General features: G+C 41.8%; 1 long non-coding RNA gene across 2 annotated transcripts; it reads right to left on the bottom strand.

The window, feature by feature from the left end:
* Positions 1-1402: 1402 nt before the first annotated feature.
* Gm33104 (predicted gene, 33104) lies at positions 1403-22006 on the bottom strand. Of its 2 annotated transcripts, NR_152784.1 has the most exons (4): positions 21798-22006; positions 17704-17766; positions 2465-2681; positions 1403-1930 (listed from the first exon to the last, which is right to left on the bottom strand). It is a non-coding gene; the product is annotated as a predicted gene, 33104 (long non-coding RNA). The 2 variants fall into 2 exon arrangements; NR_152785.1 differs by lacking the exons at positions 17704-17766; positions 21798-22006 and adding an exon at positions 13930-14078.
* Positions 22007-24396: the final 2390 nt, after the last annotated feature.

Genomic DNA, 24396 nt, shown 5'->3' with positions numbered 1-24396 from the left:
CTAGTGTGGGGATTACAGGCATGTCCTATCACACCCGTCCAATGAACGGGGTCTTATTATTGTTGGGGCAGTGCCCCTTACCAAGAGGAAGCACAATGAGGAATATAGAAAGAACAAGACTAGAGTCACAGTGAGCAGCCATGCATCCCAGGAAGAGGATGTGAGCGACAGAAATAGCCAGAGAAGGCACAGGCGAGTGAGGCCAGAGGCTGCACTGTTACCATGCAACAGCTTCAAACTGGTCCCAAAGGGCTTGAAGCACTTGGCAGGGAAGGAGCGAGAGGAAGACTGGTTGACTTGGCCACATTGAGGAATGCTGAGGTCAAAGGGGAAAGAGGGTGAGACAGGGAGGCAGTTAGGGATGCTTGGTCCATTGATTGATGTGAGACATGGCTGCTGGATGGGGATGAGGTGGGGGAGGAAGTGAACCAAATGAAGAGAAGAGTGAGGACTTCCTCAGTGGAAACTTCTGGGCCAAGTAGGAAGTTTGGCCATTGGACAAGGAACTTAGAGAGTGCCATTGCTGGTCTGAGATTTGTTCAGGTCAGGAGTTGAGAGGAGAGGTGTGTGCTGTTACAAATATGGAAGTCAGGATGATCATGTGATAAAGTGGACAAAGGTCAGGAGTTAACAGGAGGGCCAGAGGGTGACTTAGAAGCCACCCAGGAACTGCACCGTTTCTAAGGTGTGGTGGCTCCCACCATCCCATTTAGCCAATTTGCCCTGTCTATTGGCATCTCCTTTGAGCTGTGCTGTTGTCCTGGCCTGAGTCAACTGCAAATCAGAGCTCAGCCGCTGGTAAACCTAGAACAGATTGGTCATGTATCTGCTACAAAGCACTCAGTGCTTTTACATCTCACTGGAAGCAAAGCAATGCTTTCCTGATAGCATGCATGGCCTTCTACAAGCTCCCCAAGGAGACCCTGCCCCCTCGCTGCCCCTCAGTGCCTCCTGTTCTCAGCATCGGCTCTTCTGTTGCTACACTGGTGGACAAATAAGAGTTTGTGATGCTTTGAAGCAGAACTGGTAACAAGAAAGGATAAGCACACTTTGCTAAGCACTATTTGCCACAGTTGGATCACTAGAAGGGGGTTCTTGGCATGGGGCACCCACAAAGCCTTGGGTTGATCCTCAGCAGTATATAAAACGGGCTCGACAGAGCATGCGTGCCTGCAATCCTGGATTTACCTTCAGAATCTAGGAGGTGAGGGCAGGGGGATCAGAAGTCCAAGGTCGTCTTTGTCCCTGTAGTACGTTTGTGGCCAGCCATAGCTACAGCAGACCCTGTCTCAAATAAACAGTGTTTCTTTAAATGTGAAAAGAGACTCCCACACTCTAAGGCCTTTAATTATATGGGATGTGTCGCCTCCTATTCCAACCAGCAGAAAAGAGCGACACTACGTACTTCTCAAAGCAGTTTATTCAGGAACCTTTCAACATCATGCATGAATCTCTCTCCAGAAATCAATCTCTCCAGGAAAAAACAACAACCCACCCCCAATCGCAATCCCTTATATATCCTCTCAACCACACCCCATCAGCCCAGTCCACGTAACAACAGTTCATTGACCAGAATCATCACTCGTCATATGGTCCGATCTTGCATCATGGTGCACCTGCGCAGTTCTCGCGATGGTCGTGGCTTATTTTCAGGTGTATGAGGAAGTCAGGTGCAAGTCATAAGACTTGGCTGCAGTCCCGGGTGCCATCTTGAGACTGCTGCCACACCCACTCCTCACAGGGATGTATGGTTTGGAAGGAAAATGTTGAAGATGTACAGAAGAAGGTGATTAGAAAGGGGGACAAGTTCTTCCAAGGGTTGGAGTTCAGAGGTCAGGAGAAGGATCAAACTGCTCAGCATCAAAGGGAGAAGAGATCCACAGAGAGATTCCAGAGTTTCTAACAGCTAAAGGACCTGGTGTGTTTCTTCCTGGAGAGGAGAACAGGACCAGAAATAAATGGGACTTTGGAGTTAGCAGAAAGCCTGAAGCACCCTTGCTTCCCAGCCAGGACACCCTGCAATTACATAACAGCTTAGGGCAGGGCTCCCAGAAGCCAGGTCTCAAATGTTATTCAGGCTAAAGCTGGTTTGGGCAGGCACAGAGGAAAGGGGAAGGAAAGCTGAGATTTGGCAAGCTTATGGGCTCTCCTCTCTCTGTTCCTCTTCCTCTTCCCTCCTTCCTCCTCTCTCCCTCCCTCCCTCTCTCCCTCTTTCCCTTTCTCCTTCTCTCTGATTTCTACTGTCTCCAAATAAGTAGAACCTGTAAGTGTCACATCATGCTGACTCCACAAGACATCTAGAGCCTTTCTATTCCTTTCCAGGAAGAAATCATGACTATTTTCAACAGAGTTTTGGAAATCCTACAATGAGAATGCTATATCAAGATTTTTCTCCTCATCAGCTAGTGAGAGCATCAATTACACCTTGATGTTGGTTTGTTTGTGTTCTGTTCTGACTTCTTACCATTCAGCACCAGTGTCAACTGGAAGCGGTTTTACTAAGAATTGGGCTGGGTCAGTGTGAAACCACAAGGACGTCTGTTGGTTATGAATGATGTAAGGGACTGAGGGTGCTGACAGATGTCAATGTGAGGCATGGTGACAAGCCTGGACGCTTGTTAAGTGACACACAATAGCAGGCCGGCGAGGAGCAGATAGTCCCACATTAGGGAGCAAGTTGCCTGGGAGTTGGAAAGAGAAAAACAGGTTTCATTTTAACTTTTGAAGTTTGCCGGAGGTTTCAATTCATTATAAGATACTTTCCAACTTCACTGATGTTCTGTCATGTACTTAAGTAAGAAATATATGAGCCTCTCTACAGGGCCCAGACTGTGGGTATCTTTCCTATCTATCTATCTATCTGTCGATCTATCTATCTATCTATCTATCTATCTATCTATCTATCTATCTATCTATCTATCTATCATCTATCTATCATCTATCTATCTATATATCTATCTATCATCTATCTATCTATCATCTATCTATCTATCTATCTATCTATCTATCTATCTATCTATCAATCATCTGTTTATCATCTGATCAGTTCATTGATTTATATTAGATAATTTTTGTTGTTGTTGCCATGATGAAATACCATGACCAAAAAGCAAGTTACAGAAGGGAGAGTTTGCTCCCGTCTCTGGGCCCTGGAGATGCTGTTTAATTTTCATTCTCTCATATGGTTTAGATTTCATCTTGCTTGGTTAATAAGGCTTCAATAAGAGGACCAAAGATAGCTTCTTCCTTGACAGATCTGCTATTTGGGTAGAAGAGAGAACTCCTGGGGAAGGTGATCCTTGCATTTGTAGCTCCTCTAACACTTAGTAGGTTGAAGTCAAAAACATATTTTAGGGTGTCATCTGTCTGAGTGTCCTTGCTTAAAACCAATAAATTGCATACTTTAAAAGAGAGAGGAGAGGGACAAGGAATGAGATAGAAAGCACCATGAATATCCAAAGAACTACTTTTTGGAAGTACGGGGGATTCTTATTAAAAGTGTTTCTGGTGTTAAAAAATCTTCTCATTCTTCAAATCTTTGGGTAGCTGTGATCTACACACACACACACACACACACACACACACACACACACACACACCGAGAGAGAGAGAGAGAGAGAGAGAGAGAGAGAGAGAGAGAGAATGAATGTAAAATAGAGTATCTGGATTCTATCTGAGCTAGACCAGCACTTGAACTGGTGTTCAGCAGACACTCTGTAAAAGTTCTAAGTGAATTAAAAAAACTCAGAGGACTGTTTCAGTTTTGCTCCATCATGGTGACCCCTGTGGTTTCTTTCCTTGTGAATCTTTGAAATTTACTTTTCCTCCTCTGGAGGACTTTTAAAAACAATTACGATTGAAGGCAAGCCCAGACAGTGACCGAGTTCCACTTTGTGTCTGACTCTGCCTTGCCTCTCTGAGGTGCTGCTTTCCTGATGAGTTGGGAGTCATTTCTAGGAATGGAGAGCTGGGCACTAGGTCACCCTAAGGTGAAACTGTTCTTCGTTGCATGGCAGCCAACATGCTAACGATTTCCCCTGAGCTAGTTGAACCTCGAAGAACCAGACCTGAGATAGCAATCAACCCAGTGGCCAGACCAAGGCTCTGCTCTATCGGCTCCTCAACCCCCTCTTTGTCTTTGTTCTTTGTGTAAAACCTCAAAGTCCTTGTCAGCTCCTTGAAGACAGATAGTAAGTTATGCAGTCACCCTCCTCTTGCTGATACAGCCCTGTAGAATTAAGCTCCTTCCTGCCTTCCTACTGCTTTCTTTGGCCATTAGAACATACAGCTGAACCTACCCTCATTGAGACCCCAGGATCTGGGGCTTTTACTGCACATGTTTATAAAGAAGGCTTGTCTAGATGGAACTCTGAGAACGGAACTGAAAATGTCTATGTGGTGCCTCTCATGCACATGAACTCTGTGGACGTTGGTTAGGGCAGTGTTAAGACAGCCAGGCTACTCAGGACCCAGATGAGCTGATTTAAATAAAAAAATTCAGCTGCTGAAAGAGCAATGGGTGGAAATGTCTAGATGACGTTTACATTTGTTCCCAGGGAATACTGGAGCTCATCAGTGAGTCAAAAGGAAAGACACCAGTCCTTAGGGATCTTTCATGTTGGGGGCTTTCTCCTGCCCAATGACTGCCAGAAACTACAAAAGGAGGAAATGCAATGAGGGTGGGGAGGAGCTGTTGTTGAAGAGTAGGGCAGGGCTGTGAGCTCAGACTGAATCTCAGGGGAAGAGGGGCTCAGGAGAGCTGGGGGTGCCTCAGTTAGCTGTCTACCTAGACCGTGAAGTTCCTTTCTTTTTCCTTCCCTCTCTCCCTCTTCTCTCTCTCTCTCTTTCTCTCTCCCTCTCTCTTCCTTCCTTCCTTCCTTCCTTCCTTCCTCTCTCTCTCTCTCTTTCTCTCTCCCTCTCTCTTTCTTCCTTCCTTCCTTCCTTCCTTCCTCTCTCTCTCTTTCTCTCTCTCTCCTTTCTTCCTTCCTTCCTTCCTCTCTCTCTCTCTTTCTTCCTCTCTCTCTCTCTCTCTCTCTCTCTCTCTCTCTCTCTCTCTCTCTCTCTCTCTCTTTCTTTCTTCCCAATCATAACCATTTATGGCAAAGAAAATTCTGTTTATAGTAGAATGCCTGATAACTCTATATGGAATCAAAAGTCCTGGGTTAAAGTTTTTTACTATTTCTGAAACTTCAAAGTCATATCAGTTTCTGAACCTAAAACTAGATTTACCTGTTGCTGACTTTAATGTAATAACTAGGTCTTCTTTGGACACTGAGATTGTTTTGTCCTAGATCTGAAGTCCTGGTTACATCTGAAGCAGTAACTCACCTGTGAGGTTCTGACATCCTCTGGTCAGTGTATTCATTTCTTTTCTCTTTTGCTTTTTTAGTTGATGGGGACAGTTGGCATAGTCTGACTTTTGTTAGAGATTTGTCTCTGGGTGGCTCTTGAACCAGTTTGAACCAGTTTGAGGGCTTGAGGTGGGGCTTGTATCTGGCTCATTTTCACATCTTCACGTAAAACAGCGCCTTGGATTGAGTAAACCCTGATGTATGTTTGGTGGGTTGCGTTCATCTGCCCTCTGGTGCATTACACCAACTGTTCTGGCTGCTGCACATCCTCGCTTCCTGGGAAGCTCAGCTAATAGCAATGAAAAGCCCACAGATTGCAGAGAGAAGATGAGACAAAACACACAGATTGGCTGAGTCTTGGAATGGAAATATTACAGATGGAATTGACATTGGCCAAACTCCAAATAACATAAAAATGTGGTAAAATTGATTAATTTTACCCAGAAAATAAACAAAGTTAATTTACCTTCCCATTAGTTATATACCTATTGCTTTTGTCTCTTGCAAGGGTAGAGGCTGGTGGCTCCTCTGGTCATAAGTTAGAGCCATTTGATAAAGGAGGCCGAGGTGGGGCTTGCATGAGACTATGTGCAGCGTCACCCCATTTGGAAGAGTTGGCTTGGAAGAGAAAGTGCTCTTTTTAAACTCATGTAAATACATATTTTATATAGTGTATAGTACACATTTTGGTGTGAGCAGAGAGAATGCTGGCAAAAAAATGTGTCTTATTACCAGATTATGTCACACATAATAGTTCTTACTTACTGATAAGGGGGTCTGAAGAAAGGCTCTAGGCCACAAAGGCAGAATAGGCTCTGCACGTTTAATCCATCATTACTTTTTTTAGCATGGGGATTCATTCATCAATAAGTAGCTCTTTGAGTAGCTAGGAGTGCCCTTGAGAGATATTCCTGGAGGTTGAGCTTGAGGAATGTAACTTGCACTGGGAGAACATCTCTTTGAGAGATTGGTCCCTAGGGCCATATGGCATTACACACATTCAAGTTGAAACAATGTATCCATCAGGTTTTTAAGAAGCATTGTGCATTCCCCAGTGTTTACAAAATATAATTTTCTATGTGGGAATGGATAAAAATTCAAAGCTAGGTCATTGAAATTAAAAGCCACTTTGGTGTAAAGTGAGGAGTCAAATATGGATAAACATTAGTTTGTATCTTCAAGTTGGTAATGGCTCTATAGAAGATGGGCACGTTCACACGAGTGTGGGATTTGTGTGGGCCAATTTCCAACATTTATGAACTTCTTACTGTTTTTCTTTCAGTCACAAACCAGCGTCCCCCACAGCAGATATGATGAGGTTTCTGTCTTTAAGGAGCTTCTAAGTGTCTGTGAAAAGAAGTTTGATGCCATAAAACAGATAACACAAAGCATTGGAGCTCTATTGTATAAAATGAAGTATTATGTCATCTCAGACTCAAAGAAAAGATTAGGGCTGGGTGGCATAATAAGGCGTACTCTGAGAACACCTCCAGTGCTGTTGATTATGTTGTGTGAGTTGCTTTCTGCTTCCACATGTTTCTTCCTTAGGTCACTGTCTTAGTTAGGATTTCATTGCTGTGAAGAGATACCGTGACCAAGGCAACTCTTATAAAGAACAAGAGGTAATTGGGGCTGGCTTACACTTTCAGTCATTCAGTCCATTATCACCATGGCAGGAAGCATGGTAGCATGCAAGCAGACATGGTGCTGGAGGAGCTGAGAATTCTATATCTTGATCCGAAGGCTGCAAGGAGGTGACTAACTCTCTTCTGAAGGCAGCCAAGAATACACACACACACACACACACACACACACACACACACACTAGAGCTTGAGCACTAGGAGATCTCAAAGCCTGACTACACAGTGACACACTTCCACCAACAAAGCTATACCTTTTCCAACAAGGCCATACCTCCTAGTAGTATCACTTCCCATTAGCCAATCATATTCGGACTACCACAGTTCCCAAGAAACTTTGTGTATCGCCACAATTTTACAAAAATATTTATTTCAATTGAGTGTTGGATAAAGAGGGAATAGAAACTAAAGAGCTGCAACGATTATATATAAGTAGTGTGTGTGTGTGTGTGTGTGTGTGTGTGTCTGTCTGTCTGTCTGTCTGTCTGTCTGTCCTGGGTCATGAGAAAGAAGCCATCTGAGGTTAAGTCAAGTATAGATAAAATGATGCAATTAAGACTCTTGGTAAACCAGAGCTGTAAGACTGATGCCAGCTTTCCATGGCATAGTGTTTGGCAGTAAATTGTTCTTTTTAAAAATAGGAGGGATATTCTAAAATAATGATAAGAGGTAAATACATAAACCTGTCACGTGGTTAGTCATTAATACTATATAATAACTGACTAGGACACACTTTTTTATGACTGGTAGTGCATTGTGCACTTTGATGCCTAACAGTGTCATTAGATTACAGACAATTCTTTATTCCATTATAATATTATGGGAACACTAGGATATACATGATTAATAAGTAGTCAAAACAGCACTGTGCAGCACATGACTGTATAGCAATAGATGGCTGTAGAAAAAATGTCTTGTGTCTGTATGAATGTGGCACCTGTCAATAAAAATCTTGTGGCTGATAGTTTAGGCAAGAAATAGGAGGTGGGACATCTGGGAAGCAGAAAGGATTCTGGGATAGTACCAAGTAGGAGATTTGCCCGGGAAGATGTGACCCAGATGGACTATGCATAGTACCTGAGCACAGGTGACCAACCATATGGCAAATGTAGATTAGAATAAATGGGTTATTTAAAGTTATGATCTAGCCGAAGAAGAGCCTAGCTACATGGCTAAGGTATTTGTAAATGTATCTTAAGCTGGGACTTATCTCTTGGATCATGGAGGTGGGATGAAGAAGCAGACTTAACTTCTACAGATGACCAGTGTACTCTGTGACAGGCAGGGCTTTATGACATCTTCACGCTATGAGCAGGCAAGTATGACTTGGAGGTATAAGTAAGCATCATTTGCTTGTGTGATGTGACCGCATTGTATGGCTTTGACTCCTAACAAGCCATGTGTCCCTGACTGCTCACACAAGGGCTCTTGGGCATGAATGTGCTGCATGCATACCAACTCTCTATTTCATGCCACAAATTGCTTTCTCTTTATCCATTAGTGTTTGCAGAAAGTTGGTTTTCAAAGAAGATTCCAGGAAAGGTATATTAGAATTCAGCCTACCTTATCTTGTTTGAAAGTAACCAAACTTCGAATATATGTGCTGTCAGGAAACAGTGGAGAGGTAAGGACAACAGACCACACTAGCCTCCAATTTGAGCTCTGTTACTTAATGATTATTTGAAGTTTGTAATGTTTTTGTCAAACATTGCTAAATACTTATTCATTTTAAAAATTATATTTAATTATGTATTCTCTCCTCCAGTCCCCCTCCCTCATCGTGTGTGTGTGTGTGTGTGTGTGTGTGTGTGTGTATTGGTTGAAGGACAGCATGTGAGAGTTGGTTCTCTCCCTCTACTGTGTGGGATCAAATTCAGGTCACCAAACTTGGCAGCAAGTGTCTTTCCCCATTGAGCGATCTTGGAATACATAAGCATACTTTCTATATCTGGAAAATTGTAGTAACAAAAACCTTTATCTTGAAGTATGTATGAAGGTGGAACAATAAATAGTGTCTTGTGTGTGCTTTGGGGAGGTATGCACACAGGTATGGACTGCATACCTGTGGAGGTCAACGGAGAATGTCTACTGTCCTCTATCACTCTCTACCTTATTTTTCCAATATAGGGACTTGTACTGATTCTGGAGCTAGGCTGTCAGCTAGCAAGCCCTGGTGACCCTCTGTCCCCATAGCACTAGGATTACAACCATGTGTTATGTCCCTGCCCAGCTTCTTATGTGGGTACTAAAGGACTGAACTCAGATTTCCTTGTTTTCCCAGAAAGTGGTCTTACCCACTGAGCCATCTTTCTCGCTCCCTACATGGAAGATTTGATTCACAAACATTCTAACCTTAGCTCTCTTTCCTCCCATCTGTTTTGTGTATATAAAGGCACTTGTGCGTTTTCCAGAATAGTAATCATTTAAACAGTTGAAATTAGATAAATAGCTGTAGACCAGTGTTTCAACCACTTAAAACATTTGTATGAGTGCTGTGGCATAATGGTGACCATGGTAAATCCTACAGGAATTCATGTCTGTAAAATGTATTGGTGCTAATGTGGGCTTGGAAGTCATCCATTCTGGGTTGAATTTCCTAACAAATCCCATTTGTTAAACTTGGGCTACCAAGAGCCAAGAACAGTATCCATTCCTAAGACTCCATGCAGAAGTGAGAGTGGACTAAACTTGACAAAAGCATTTGATGAGAATCATATCTTGCTAGTTTCGCTAAGGATCTCGGAGTGAAACTTTGATTTTGTAAGGTACTGTATTAGATAGATTGCTGTGACCGTGACCAAAAACCAAAGTACCATATTTGTAGGTAACATTCCCTGAATTCTGTTAGGTTTTATCACGTTCAATGGCGATTTAAGATAAATGGGAAAGGGCAATACCATAGAACAAGAGTATTCCTCACACTCTGTCAGTACAAGCTTGCTGAAGGATAGTTCCCAGCACCTTGAGGGTGTGGGCACACACAGATCACAGTTTCATTCTGAACTATCTTTTTGGGAATGCTTGTGCAGTGAGTAAGTACTCTTAAAAAATCTGGATAGCTTTGTTTTTCAGAACAGAAAGCTGGTTTGTTAATAGCCCAGCCTAATAAACTCTCTCTGAAACAAAGGCCGGACAATTTTCTTATAGCCCAATAAGATAAGTTGCATACTCTTACTCCTGAGATGACATGGCTAAGGTACCACCCTACTCTGTTTGTGGTATTCACAATGCTTCCTTTCATTACTTTCATGTGGCATGATGACCTACTGTACAAAGCACGCTCATGCTTGCCTGCTGTTCTTGGAGCAAGGATGTCTTGTCTCCAGCCCCAGGCTGTGTCTTTGCTCAGAAAGCTGGTGCCCTGAATTGCTTGCTTTCACACAGGGTGAAAACCTCAGATCTCTCCTAGACCTTGATAGGGAGGACGCTGAGCAAGAGTTTCCAAGCTGCGGCAAACTCATCATAGAGGCAGTGCCTCTAAGACATTTGGAGGTATCCAATGGTAATCCACGTTAAAAACAAAGTTCAAAGGAACTGGGGCTTTGTGAATCATGTGCTTGTGAAGGCAACACATGGTCCCCAGCCCCATTTCTGCTTCCTGTCTACCATGAGGTGAGCAGTCTCCATGGCCATTCCTTTACCACAGTCCAGAATCAATAGTGCCAAAGACTGTGCGCTGGAATCTCTGAGCCAAGGCAAATCCTTCTTTAATTCATTCTCTTGAGTGTTTTGGTTATAATGGCACAAATGTTAAGAACTGCATAACCTCAGAGAGTTTTATACAAATTAAATATATACATGATTGTGAATGGTGCCTAGCCCATAAGACACTATAAATAATGATTATTACCATGCACGCACATTTTTCATATCATAACTCTGAGGATAAGATTTAAAACAACCGTTATTAGATTTTTTTTCTTTCACTAAATAAAAATAAGTTGCTTGCAAATAACAGAAGTGTGGCATCTCCTGCAGGTAGTTACTGCTCTAAGTTTGTGAAGGATGTTGGGATAAACTAAGCAATAGCTGGTTCCTTAATTATCTTCTTTGACATATTTTTACCGAGGACTTGCTACAGGGTAACAATACTGTCCATCTTCTAGCTCAGAGAAGATTATGGCGTACTAATATGTGTCTAGCAAATATTGTAAGCTCTTCGTTCTTTATGAAGACTTAAAAAATTCCATGTTTATAGTTCAAGCAATGGCTTTCAAACTCTTGTTTATAAGCCTTTTGCCAAGTACCTTCTTGTTTGGATCATCACTTGTTTTTTCCTGGTTGAGCAAATTAAGAATCAGCATATTCTTATTTATTTTAGGATTTGAGTGGCCATGTTGAGTGATTTTATGTTTGTTTGGGGTTTTTTTTTGTGGTTTGTTTTGTTATTCCTATCTCTGTTTTGCAATATGACTTCCTCTCTAAGTTTTGGATGACAAATCTGTTTTCTAACAAAAATTTCTTTCCCTTTTGTATTATGCATAATATTGAATTTATGACTTTGTTCCAGATAAATGTTCAATAACTGATAAGTTATTTTGTGTATTTATAATATTTGCATTGATAGACCTTCCATCACAGACCTGGTAAGACAGTACTAATGACATATTATTTACCTGGATGTTTATTTATTCAATGTCTAACATTTTGAAAAATTTATTTATTTAGTGATGTTAGATTATACTTAAAAGATCTATCTATCTATCTATCTATCTATCTATCTATCTATCTATCTTTAATTTATTTGAGTCAGAATCTCTTATAGTCCAGACTGTCTTCAACTTGAAGTCAAGTTTGAACTTTTGATTCTCTTGCCTCTAGTGTCTAGGTTCTGAGGTTACAGGCATGTATAACATTGTCCAGTTAAGAACATAATTATTTAGATTTCACATAACTATAAAAGTAAGTCTACTATAACATTAAAGCATTAGGAAAATTATGTTTTATTTTGGGTTAGATCTAAAGTCACGTGTAGCTATTACTTATGTAAGCCAAAATCTACCAACTCAGCTTAAATGGCAAAGTTTAATTCTGGTATCCTAGGAGAAAAGCTTCAAGCATTAACTGTAATTTATATTTATAGGGAAAACACAGGAAATTTTCAACAATTTCTTGACGTTTTAATTACATAAAAGTGATTTTAACTAGTTGGTAAGTAACAGGACCATGTAGTTTTAAAAGTGCATCTTGTTTTCATTTGTGTTGATAGGGCTGGGGAGATGGATCAGTGGGTGTATTGGCTAGTTTTGTGTCAACTTGACACCGCTGGAGTTATCACAGAGAAAGGAGCTTCAGTTGGGGAAATGCCTCCATGAGATCCAGCTGCAAGGCATTTTCACAACTAGTGATCAAGGGGGAGGTCCCATTGTAGGTGGGACCATCTTTGGGTTCTATAAGAGAGCAAGCTGAGCAAGCCAGGGGAAGCAAGCCAGTAAGGAACATCCCTCCATGGCCTCAGCATCAGCTCCTGCTTCCTGACCTGCTTGCGTTCCAGTCCTGATTTCCCTGGTGATGAACAGCAATATGGAAGTGTAAGCTAAATAAACCCTTTCCTCCCTGATTTGCTTCGTGGTTATGATGTTTTGTCCAGGAATAGAAACCCTGACTAAGACAGTGGGTAATGTGCTTGCTGGCAAGCATGGAGACCTGAGTTAAGTCCCCGCTGAACATGTAACCGCTGACCAGGAACAACAACTGTGCACATTCGCATTCCCCCACCCCTGAAAGGGAAAAGTGAATGAGAGACAATCCTGGGGGCTTGCTGCCTAGTCAGTCTGGCTCAATAAATGAGCGCCATGTTCAATGACAGACCCTGTCTCAAAAAGTAAAATAGAAAACAGCAGAGGAAGACACCATAATACTCACCTCTGGCTGCCACATACATTCAGGTGCATACACAACACAGGTACATGCATGCAGGTTCATACATGGATACAGGTGCATGCATGCAGGGGCATACACCACACACCATACATGCACAAAGACGAATGTCTACCCACATATACTTCATAGACACATACAACATTGACCTGTGGAAAGAGATCACACATCGCCAACTTTTCTATAGATCCTATATGCCCTTCTATAACTTATGTGGTCAGCTTACCTTGTAATGTTCTGTGGTACTAACTGAGTCGGTCTTACTGTGGGGGGATGTTGAAAGCCACCCACTATTATTGCCTGTCTTCATAGATAGATGATGAAGCAAAGTCCCAGAGAAGCAAAATCAAGTTCAAGTCATTAAAGAAACTTTTCAAGCAGGGCGGTGGTGGCACACGCCTTTAATCCCAGCACTTGGGAGGTAGAAGCAGACAGATTTCTGAGTTTGAGGCCAGCCTGGTCTACAGAGTGAGTTCCAGGACAGCCAGGGTTATACAGAGAAATCCTGTCTTGAAAAAACGGAAGAAAGGAAAGAGAGAGGGGGGAAGAAAAGAAAGAAAGAGAGAGAGAGGAAGAAAGAAAGAAAGAAAGAAAGAAAGAGAAAGAAAGAGAGAGAGAAAGAAAGAAGGAAACCTTTCAAAATAAACTAATTATCAAAGTCATAAAGGGACAGGAGAAACAGGCAAAGGTCTCAGTCAGGAACTCTCTCTCTCCATAATTAATTTTGAAAATTCCATGTCTAATCTGGAACTAAATGTATCCTGTGGAAGAAAGTCCCCTGACTAGCATGGATAATGCTCCTTAATTCCCAGCAACCTTTCCCATCAGAAGTGGCATTCTTGAGTGCAGTAACCTCTTTTCATGCAGATTAGGCTTATTTCTACATGCTAGGTGGGTGCTTAACAGAGAGACGGAAGCTCCTTCAGTAATCACACACACTCAGCATTTGTTGAAGCATTTGTGCTCTCCTCTCCTGCACCGAGTTCTTCCTGTCCCTCTGAATGCCCTACGAGTTTAGTTTTGAAACCATCCCTATCTCCCGGTCCCACTGTCTGACCTTGAATTCTGGGCGTTTTTGTTCACTTGTCCATATCTTCACCTTTCTCTTTAGTCACTAACGTGTCTGTTTTCAGTTTCTCCGAAACTCCCAGATCTCTAAGTTTAAGGTCAGGCTCTAAACCACACCACTATCACCATGCTCTGAGTGAGCGCAGAGCAGATTCCTGGCATTAAGTAAGTCTAAGTCTCAGCTGTTTAAACAAACACATCCTGTTGCTTGCTGTGAAGGAAACCACCTTTCACTGACCCTTCAGCGAGGCTGGTTAACTTTAGAAATTTGGAGACTGTGAATCCAGCAGTGTGTTGCAGGTTCAGACCCTAATTAAACTTTATCTTGAGTCATCTTCAGACCTCCCGCTGATGTGGGGTTTTTTTGTTTTTTTGTTTGTTTGTCTTTTTTTGTTTTGTTTTTTTCTGTTCCTGTCTGTTTGTTTTGTTTTTTGTTTTTTGTTTTGTCTTCTTTTTGTTTTGTTTTTTCTGTTCCTGTCCTTGTGACTTCAAGGTAGAACCTTGAATGAATGAACTTACAGACTATTGGCTTCTACCAACCCAAAAGCTAGTAGCATCACTGGATAGCATCTAAGGTATTCCAAAAAGTCCACCTCTTTGTTGTAACCTGCTTATCAAATGTTTGCACTAATACATTTAAAAAGTACCTTAATTTGGGGTTCCCTATTTCTGGAAAAGCACGAAATTGCTACCTCGTTGGAACGTGGTATTTGGAGAAAGTAAAATCTGTGTTCCTGAGCCATAGTCACTCATAACTGGCTCTAGAATAAACTATCTCTTATCTTGTTGAGGCGAGCTGTTTCTCTCATTGACAATAATAGGGGTCTATGCAGGAGCAAGAGTGAGTCATGGTGGGAGGTTGACCTCTGGCACCCACACATGTGCACCTGCTGGTCTGAGCCAGATGAACATTAACCAGCAAGCAGTTGTCATCTCTGTAATGGTCTTGATGAATGCTAGTTTTCTTTAGTGTCATCTTGCTCTCCTCACTTGCCTTTGCTAACTTTTCAAAACATGTTGTTCCTAATACACACTCCAAAATGTAGGCTTGCTTTCCCTCCCCGCTAGCATCTGTGAACTTAAAGGTGGTCATGTTTCTAATCTTTCATGCTACTATTTAAAAACATGTCCAAGGCTAATCTCACTTGCTAGAGGTGTACTTTGGCTCAGCATTCAAATAGGATCCATCCTTTCTCCATTTCTAAAACACAAAAATCAAGTCTCCCTTACTAAATTTTTTATTTCAGTCCCAGATGCCTTAGGTGTTATACCTATCTTAGATATTATACATATATTATCTATGTTAGATATATATTATACATATATTAGATATATCTGTCTTAGATGTTATACTGCCTTAGATAGATATACTATCCTCAAACATGGTCTCCCTCCATGTGGAGCTTGGAGATCTGAGATGTGCAAGCTTGTGGTATCTGAGAAAACCGCAGAAGCACGGTGACCCCTCTCATGTTTGATACCCATCTCTCCTTATGGTGATTTACACGAAAATGGCTCTCGCGGGCTTCCAAATTTCAATTCTTAGTCACCAGGTTATGAAACCGAGAAGGCTTAGGGGGATTAGGAGGTGTTGTCTTACTGAGAGTGGACTTTGAGACTGCAAAAGCCTACACTGGGCCCTGTGTCTCTCCCTCTGTCTTCTTGATGCCCGTGGAACAGGATGTAAAGCTGCCTGCTTGCCTGCCTGCTGCCATGCTCCCTGCCATGGTGACAAAAGACCAATCCTCTGAAGCTGTAAGCCAGCACCCAGTGAAATGTCTTCTTTTCTAAGAGAAAACATTTGGTCATGATCCCTTTTCAACAATACAAAGGTAACTAAGACATCCCTGAAGCAGGTCAGACCCAAATGTTGGCTGGTTTTATGTCAACTTGACCCAAGCTAGAGGAATCAGAGAGGAGGGAGCCTCACTTGAGACAATGACTCTTAAGATCCAGCTGTAAGGCATTTTCTCAATTAGTGACCAATGGAGCCGGGCCCAGCCACTGTAGGTGGCACCATCCCTGGCCTCCTACAAGAAAGCAGGCTGAGCAAGCCATGAGGAGCAAGCCAGTAAGCCGCACCCCTCCATGCTCTGTATCAGCTCCTGCCCTGAATGAACTCCTGCCCTGTTTGAGTTCCTGTCCTCACTGCTTTTGAGGATGAACTGTTCTGTGAAACTTGGGGCTAGAAAAGCCATTGAGTCACTTCTGTAAGAGCTTGCTGCAAACAGTAAAAAAAAAAAAAAAACCTGGAGGCCTAGCTTGTGCAGTGTCAGCGGGAAGAAAAGACTCTACAGGACATTTTGTGTGAAGGATCTGTAGTTTTGGTTAGCTGGGGATGAAGAACCATCTGTGATGAACAAGATACCAGAACTACTAAAGTAAAATCCTTGCTGGATACTCAATGCTGGTTGGCCAGAGCTGAGAATTTAGCCACGATTACGAAGAAAGCAGCATTGTTGGGGTAAAACTTTCGGGGGAAGTGTTTTCAAGAGATTCAGCACACAGAAGCTGTGTTCCAGACAAGGCCATAAGTTGGACCTTGCGCTGGTAGCTGAACTTGATAGTGCGCCAACAAGGAAACACTGCCTTGAGAGCCTCAGTCTGTTGGCTCAGTCTCAGATCTGATCTCTGGGCCAGAGCTTTTGGTCCGAATCTCAGCTCTGGTACTTGGTATTTGGTATTTGTATGGCATGAGCACGTGATAAACTTCTGTGTCCCGGTTTCCTCATTTGTAAATTTCAATTAAAAATCATAGACAATGCATCATATAAATGCACACGTGATTTTAATGTACTAGCAACAGTGTTTACACTGCAAAGGTTGTCATGGCAGCTGCTTGATCCATGTACATCGCTCAGAACGATGTAGGGTACATGCTGAGCTGCATAAAGTATTATTTTTGCTTTTGAATTTCGTCCGTTTCACATTGGGGGTGGGGACACATGTTTTTGTACTTAGGGGTTTTAACTTGGAAATCAGAAAACGGTTCTGGTTCTAAATAGCTGGAGCTAACCAACAACCTTGCGGGGGGGGGGGGGGGCGCCTCACCCCATCACAACCGCTTGAGGATGCTGCCCCCTGGTGGTCCTTCTCCGGGGCTTCTACCACTCTGTTTCAGTCATGCCAGAATTTTGTTTGTCTTCTCCTTCCTTTAATCTAAAGGTCAACCTATCAGCAGCTGCAGCATTCCCTCACAAGCGTTTCTCAAAACACAGTTTGTAAGTCGCAGATGTACATATGCATTTCCACCGTTTGGGTGGCAGCTAAACGTTATACTTTTGGTAGGAATGTTTAGAAATGGTGAGAAAATTATGTGTCCACTCAGAGCACCTATTATGTAATCTTTTTAATTGATACACTTGAAAATGAGGTAAGTACCTGAGGATTCAAGCAGAGTCCTCTTTAGTACTGATATAAGCATTCATATTTAAAAAAATCATTCTTATGGACTCTAGGATAAATGTCCTATTGCATACCAAAATATAGAGTTTAAAAATATTAACGTCATTACTTTGACAAAATTTCTCAGGATCAAAGAGATAAAAGTTACAATGTTTGCACTTATGCTGCACATGTGTACTCTGTTTGGTCCTGTTTTCACCTGGTCATCTGCAGTGCCCACCCCAGCAACCTCTATCTTATTTCTTCAGGAATTTTCCACAATAACAAACAAACAAACATAAAACAAACAAACAAAAACCATTTGTTTTCAAGAGGAACTATGCAAAACTCTTCCTTTTCGGTTCTTTTGCAAACTTACATGACCCTGGAAGGTAGCTCAAGGGCGGATCACCTCGTCTGGATCACCTCTGTTACACAATTCCTAGCACCAAAAAAGGCAACATCAGAAGATCGGTGAATACTTTTTTTTTTCCTTTTAACACATTTGCTATCGTTTCTGATGGAGAATAAAGAATGAGTCTGAAGTTGTTAGGCGCTCGCTCAGCCGGCTGGAAGCCCGACATTCTCTCTATGCTTCTGCTGCCCGGCATTGTGGACAGAACATTACTCAAACCACAGGCTCCAGACTCCCAGGTAACTGAAGCCAGCAGGAAGCTCTGTTTGATATCAAGTGTGTGCTTTATCGACCTTTTTGTTGTGATGGGAAGAAGGGAACCAGCTTTGCTTTTATCTTGCCCTGTCGTAACATTGCCCAGTAGGTGGAGGCTTTTTTGGTGCACTGTGGCCAAACTCTTTGATAGATGCTGAATTTGTGATCATAAATTTTCTATAATAATAATAATGATAATAATAATAATAATAAATCAATGTTCTTTCCATCACCGTTACTAACATAAAATCTTACACAGCCACGTGTTTTATTAAAGCGGATCTAAAATTCTGCATTCAGGAACCACCACATAGAAAATACAACTTAATTTTCTTTCCTAAGAGACAGAAGCCTGTCCGTCCAGGGACAAAGGCTTACATCTAACAAAGCAATTTTGAACTTTGGAGTCAACCATATAGACTTTGAGCTAAACACAGTCTCGGTGTCTTATTATATTAGAAATACTCCTGCAGAATAAGAAAATAAAGTGTCTTTGTTTCCTCTACAAGTACTTAGTTTTCAATGAGCAAGTTAGAGTTTTTATATTTCATTTAATGAATATGCCCCCCCAATTGTTTTGCTTTTACACATGTGATGAAGCTATATTAAATCTACCCTTTTTTTTTGTAGGATGCCCTTGTGGGTTTAGACCTGAACACAATACAGTCACTGAGCAGAGACCAGGCTTAGTGCAATCACAAGCTCACCCCAGTGTTCCTGTACCATACTCTGTGGCTCCTCGTCTACTTTGGATAGTACTTGTTCCAACTCCTTAAGAGTTCTAGTAATTTACAGAAAGAATTCTCTTCATTAAAAGATGAAATGTGCTCTGTATTTTAGCCCAATATTTAACATTTAGTAGTAGTTTTGTGATTTAAGAGTCATAGATACTTTGGATGTTAATTATTTCTTTTATACCAATCTTTAGAGACATGTGCATTTAAATATCTGATTTCCCATTCTAGAAATATCGCAATCATCTCATAATTATGAATTAATGTTCTAAGCACATTTCTGTCTGTCACTATTGCCAGAATGTTTCAAGCATGTTACTGGGAAATAACCATGCAAGGAAAGAAGACTGGCTTCCTCAGTGGAGTTCTGCTTTAAAGCGCAGCTGACACTTGGGCCTGGAAATTTCTTTGTTGTAGGCAGCTGCTCTGTGTGTACATTCTATGTGCATTCTAGGATGCTTACAGAACCCTTGGCCATGTCACACCAGATGCCAGTGACATGCTACTCCTCACTGTCTGCAGACACTGCCACATGCTCTCTGAGGCAACAACTGTCAACTTCCTAACACAACAGGTTTGTTTGTTTGTTTGGTTGGTTGGTTGGTTGGTTGGTTGGTTTCACCGTAGCCTAGAACTGGCCTAGAACTCTTGTCAATCCTCTTGCCTCAGCTTCCTGAGTGTAGCCTCTATGACCAGCATCCAAGATCAGATTAATATTTCCAGCCAGCAGTCTGCTTTTCTTCCTGTGTTGACAGGCAGAATTCTGACCCCTTTGTTTGTTTCCCATCCCAATTGCAGGATAGTCACAAGCTCTGTGTCGCCATGACTTTTCATTTCTTTTTCACCCACATGTGGTTACTCCCATCATATTATTCCCTATAAATACCCACGTTTGTGATTAACCTTTTACCACAGTGGCCAGCTAGGGATAAGCAGTGGCTAAGTGAGGTGATATAGAGAGCTTGGGGTGGAGAAACCTATGAATGGCAGACCAATGTCTGAATTCTGATGACTTCACCTGAGTGTAAGACAGTTCACCCTTGAAAGGATGGTGGCACCGGATCCACAGATATTATATATAAGGACACAAAAGTATGTTTTCCTTATTGTAAGCGTCATGGCCAGAACTCCTACTCAGAACATAGGTGGACAAGAGAAAAGCATAGAAAGTTTACTTAGCCAACGTTTTGCATGACCCAAAGTGATGGCTTTCAGAAATGACAATTAAAAAACCCAGGGAACATTGTCCATTTTTCCTAGGTAGGGCTGATGAGGACCAGGCACTCATGAGGACCAGGCACTCACATGACAATGTAACTAGACACAACAGTGTGGTCTGGAGCTAGAGTGTGATCTGAGATGGAAAGCCAGCAACTCCTGTGGCTCAGATTCTCTTTGACTTTTCTGTGGCATTTCTTCTAGACACAGGACAGGGCTCCTCAGGAAAGAGGGACCGTAAGGACAAAGCAGAGAGGAGTGATCTCCCTGGGGAAGAAGAATTCTGCTTTCCGTGGCTTGCTTTACAGGAGGACAAATTACAGGAGCGAGATCGAGAGACCTGGCTTCTGATGCTTTCCGATGCCCTTTTGTTCAAAGTGCTTGCAGCAGCAAGTTCTACATTAACTTGAGACTAACTTGTAGACTCACACACAGAACTGGATCAAAGGAAAGCTGTTTGTAGATTGCATTCTTCATAACAGGTGTGCTGTTCTCTGTGCAGACTTCCTAAGAGTCTAGGTCCCCATTTCCATATAAGCTAACTGTAATTCTTGAAAAACAATCCTTTTCAAGAGTCTAGAGGTGTTAAGAAGAGAAAGGTATTCAATATGCTTTAAAGGTACCAAATACACTTCTCAAAGCTTCAACCAATACAGAAGATCAAGTGATATTTATCCATGTTCTCTCAGGAAGATAAAGGTGTGTACCATCTCCAACTTCTGCTCTTATCAAAGGCAAACCTAGCAAAGTGTTAACCATGGCCACAATGGCACAAATAACCCCATGATTTTGGAGTTGTCTCAGCAGTCCAGTTCCTTCTTGTGTTCTTGGTAAGGATCACACTAATTCTGTTGGCTGGGAGACTAGTTGGGCCAGGGACTGGTGCAGTGTGTTGAAGAGAGGACACCCTTCTTGCTGTGCTCAACTATTCTTTTTCACCGTGGAATTTATCTATGTTAGTATTTCATGCTTAATCGTTGGCCATGCAAGAGCTAGACATTGACTTTCATCGTAGCTAGTGGTTGAAAGGAAAGGGGTAACAAAGCAACATGTAGATTGAAATCAGGTGTTTTTAGAGAAAGTAGCCCCAGGTCCTTTTTTGGAGCAGGATTTCTGTTGGAACCACCCTTAATGCATGATTCTGATTTCATCACCTTCCCAGTGATGCCCTGCTATTGGCCAGGAGCCCTTGGCAGATCTTAGCCCATGTGATCCAGGTGCACAGCACATGGAATGGATTTATCAGTGGCAGCAAAGGATGAGGCCAGTAGAAGGAGAGTGGACCGGTCTAAGGAGGAGCATGGAGGCCAAACTGCCACCTGCTCCCCTTCTTGATTCTTCTTCTCTCTGTGTTTTTTTCAGCATCAAGAATTAAAATTTGGTTTTAAAACCATATAATATCCAAGCTGGAAGACCTGCATGTATTCTTTAAGGTCTGGGGCATGTTATGAATTATACAGAGAGAAGAATGACAAAACTGAATCTGCTTCATCTAACCTGGGTGTGCAGGGTTGTAGGCTCACAGTGCTTACCCCAGATCAAGCACTCAGATACACCCGCTGCGTTCCCAGGACTGTTCATGTGAGCTGTCATCGAAAGTAGCACACTTGAACGGGATGCCCAGGGAAGCCAGTGGCCTTAAATACGCACCGACTTCACAGCCAACCACGCAGAACGTCATTGGCCACTAGATGGGGATTTCAGATTTTCTCGGGGCTGTGCTATATACAAGATGGCGGCTTTCACACTGATTTCCGGAAATGCTTCCTACGGTCTTAATTACAGGAAAAGCAGCAAAACCCTACCAAGTAACTATTGCAGTAGCCTAGTATATTTTTGTTTTGAACTTACCATCTGCAATTAATCCACTTCTTACAAGGTTGTCTCTGTGTGGCAACCTTTGTGATAGAGCATGTACCCATCACAAAGAACAAAAGGTTCTAAAGATGCTAAACACCACCAGGACATGGAGACCGTGCAGGGTCAGTGATTCTTAGGTGCTTTTCTAGTGTTAGGTCTACCCTGTGCTGATGCACCATTTTTAATGTATGGGCACAGTTAGGCTGATGTCAGTTACACCAGTAACCATGGAGACCAGAATTCCATAGATGAATGAGAGGGAGGGACAAATTGAGCTTGGGTATATGTTGTAAAATAAATAGGTACAATTTTGACAATATTATGGTTTAGCCAAGTGAAATGAAGCTCAACTTGCCAGGAGAGATTTTCAAAATTTTATAAGAAATTACTTCATAAATGTAAAATTATGCTTTTCACGCTATTGATTTTTTGGTAAATGTTAATGACTGCTCTCTGTGTTTCTAACTATCATTTATTTATTTTGAATTTTAGCAGCTGTGAATGTAGAATCACTGTCCAACTTCAAAAGTCCTGAGAGAAAGCTGTGCCTTCCAGGTAAATCGGTCACTGACAACGGTGTTTCTGACGAGGTATAGAAGAAGGTCTTAATTTGCTTCCAACTAAAAGTGTAGCTCACGAGATCAGTGTTTAGAGATCAATCATGAAGCTAAGCAAATCAATGTCTGCAGTGCTTTTTCTCATCTCACGTATGTACTTCTGAAACTGCGAGGAAACGCATTTCCGGTCTCACTGGCAACTGTGCTCTGACAAAGATGCAGTAGAAATTCAAGTGCAGATTCCCCTCCCACCCCCTGCTGCATTCTAAATATAATTTTAAGAAATTATGAGTGTGAGTGAAGTCGTGAGAGTGAATGGCCGTGGATGTCCCAGCGTGCTGGCTTGCACGCACTCTCAGGCTGATTAACAGCTTGACCGGACAGCCCTGGGCACCCACAGAGAGGAGCCCAGGCCACAGCTCTCGGACAGGAGAAGTGGCTGCTTCTTCGGCAAACAACCTTCGACCCATGGTCTTCGTCTGCGCCCATCAGGTCAACTGTTGTCTTACAGAACTTCAGCCATTGTCTTTCTCCTTGTGTCAGGAGCCTCTTGAAAGATTATATGAGGATAATTAAGTGGTGAATAAGGGTCAATGTGGACAAATAAATCAAACTGATAGTTTGAACACAGACTGATTGAGCAGAAACAAGGAATTCCGCCATGCCTGTTACCGTGGTGCCGGATGGTTACTGACTTTGTCAACATTACATCCAAAGGCAGCAAGTGGAAACGCTTTGTGTGGGATCAAAGCTGAGCAAAGAGACACGGGATTTAATTGTTCAGCTTTATTTTTGAAATAAAGACATGCAGTGCCTCCATTTAGTTGACTTTAATGGAGCACAGAACCAAACTCATGCTTTAGCATGCTAATTGACTTAGAAAACGCTTCCCACTTGTAAAACAGAAATGTAAGAAATTCCAGAAGCACCATTAGACTTTGGCGAAAGCTTAGAGTACAGAAATATAAATAGAACTAAAGTCCTGGCTTCTGATTTAAGGAAGATAGCAGTAAAGTACAATAAACACTCTATACTTTTATATGTATTTTAATTTTTTCTTATAAATCTAGTGTTATATAAATTGTGTTTACATAACAAAAAAGCCGTGGAAATCAAAATTATTAGGTAGAAGGAGATATTTTGTTAGTTATAGAGGCAGTCTAGAAATCTTGTGAAGGAGAGAGAGTGAGAGAGAGAGAGAAAAGAAAATGAGAGAAGGAAGGCGAAGGAGAGGGGGAAAGAGAGAAGGGAGGGGAGAGGGAAGAGGAGAGGGAGATAGGGAGAGGGAGATAGGGAGAGGGAGAGGGAGAGGGAGAGGGAGAGGGAGAGGGAGAGGGAGAGTCCTTGGAAAGGCTGATGGCATTTGTCCTAAAGAGGAAAATATATCAGAAAAGAAACGCAAAGAGGAAAACGGTTAGTAAGAATAAGGAGGAGCTATTTTCAACAATAAGCATTTTTTTATTTATTTATAGAAATCGAAGTTTCCCGAGGATCAGAACCTCACTTCACCATGTCTATTTAATAATGTATAAATAAACACATCAAATAACGATTGCTTCATCCCTTGTCCTCTGTCTTATCGCTTAGCCATGATGTATCAGAAAGAGTGGCAGAGTGGATTAGGTGCTAGGCCACAGAGATATTTCCACATAAGCATATTGTCCTCGTATTTGATTATTTAAGTGATTATTTGATAGTTGCTTATATAAGTAAAAGAAGCTGAGCTTGAAAGATGGATATACAGAAACACAGTCTATAATTAGCTTATCATGATATCACAGCCTCATCAGTAAATTAGTTTTATCTTCATTATTTAGCAACCTTATTTGTTGCAAATCCAGATATAAGATATCAACTACTCATCTGCCCTTCTGAGTGTTTAATATCCTAAAAAAGCTGGCATTTTGGTGAACTGTGATTGTAAATGGTAATTTATTAGGGACATCAATAATATTTGCTTGGAAGCATTCGTTAAATATCCTCATATCTGGGCATTTGTCTTCATTTTTTTTTTAAATTGAAGTGTAGGAATG

This window comes from Mus musculus, chromosome 10 (genome assembly GCF_000001635.26).
Source record: "Mus musculus strain C57BL/6J chromosome 10, GRCm38.p6 C57BL/6J".
Lineage (NCBI taxonomy): Eukaryota > Metazoa > Chordata > Mammalia > Rodentia > Muridae > Mus > Mus musculus.
This window is presented reverse-complemented; position numbering and strand designations above follow the sequence as displayed.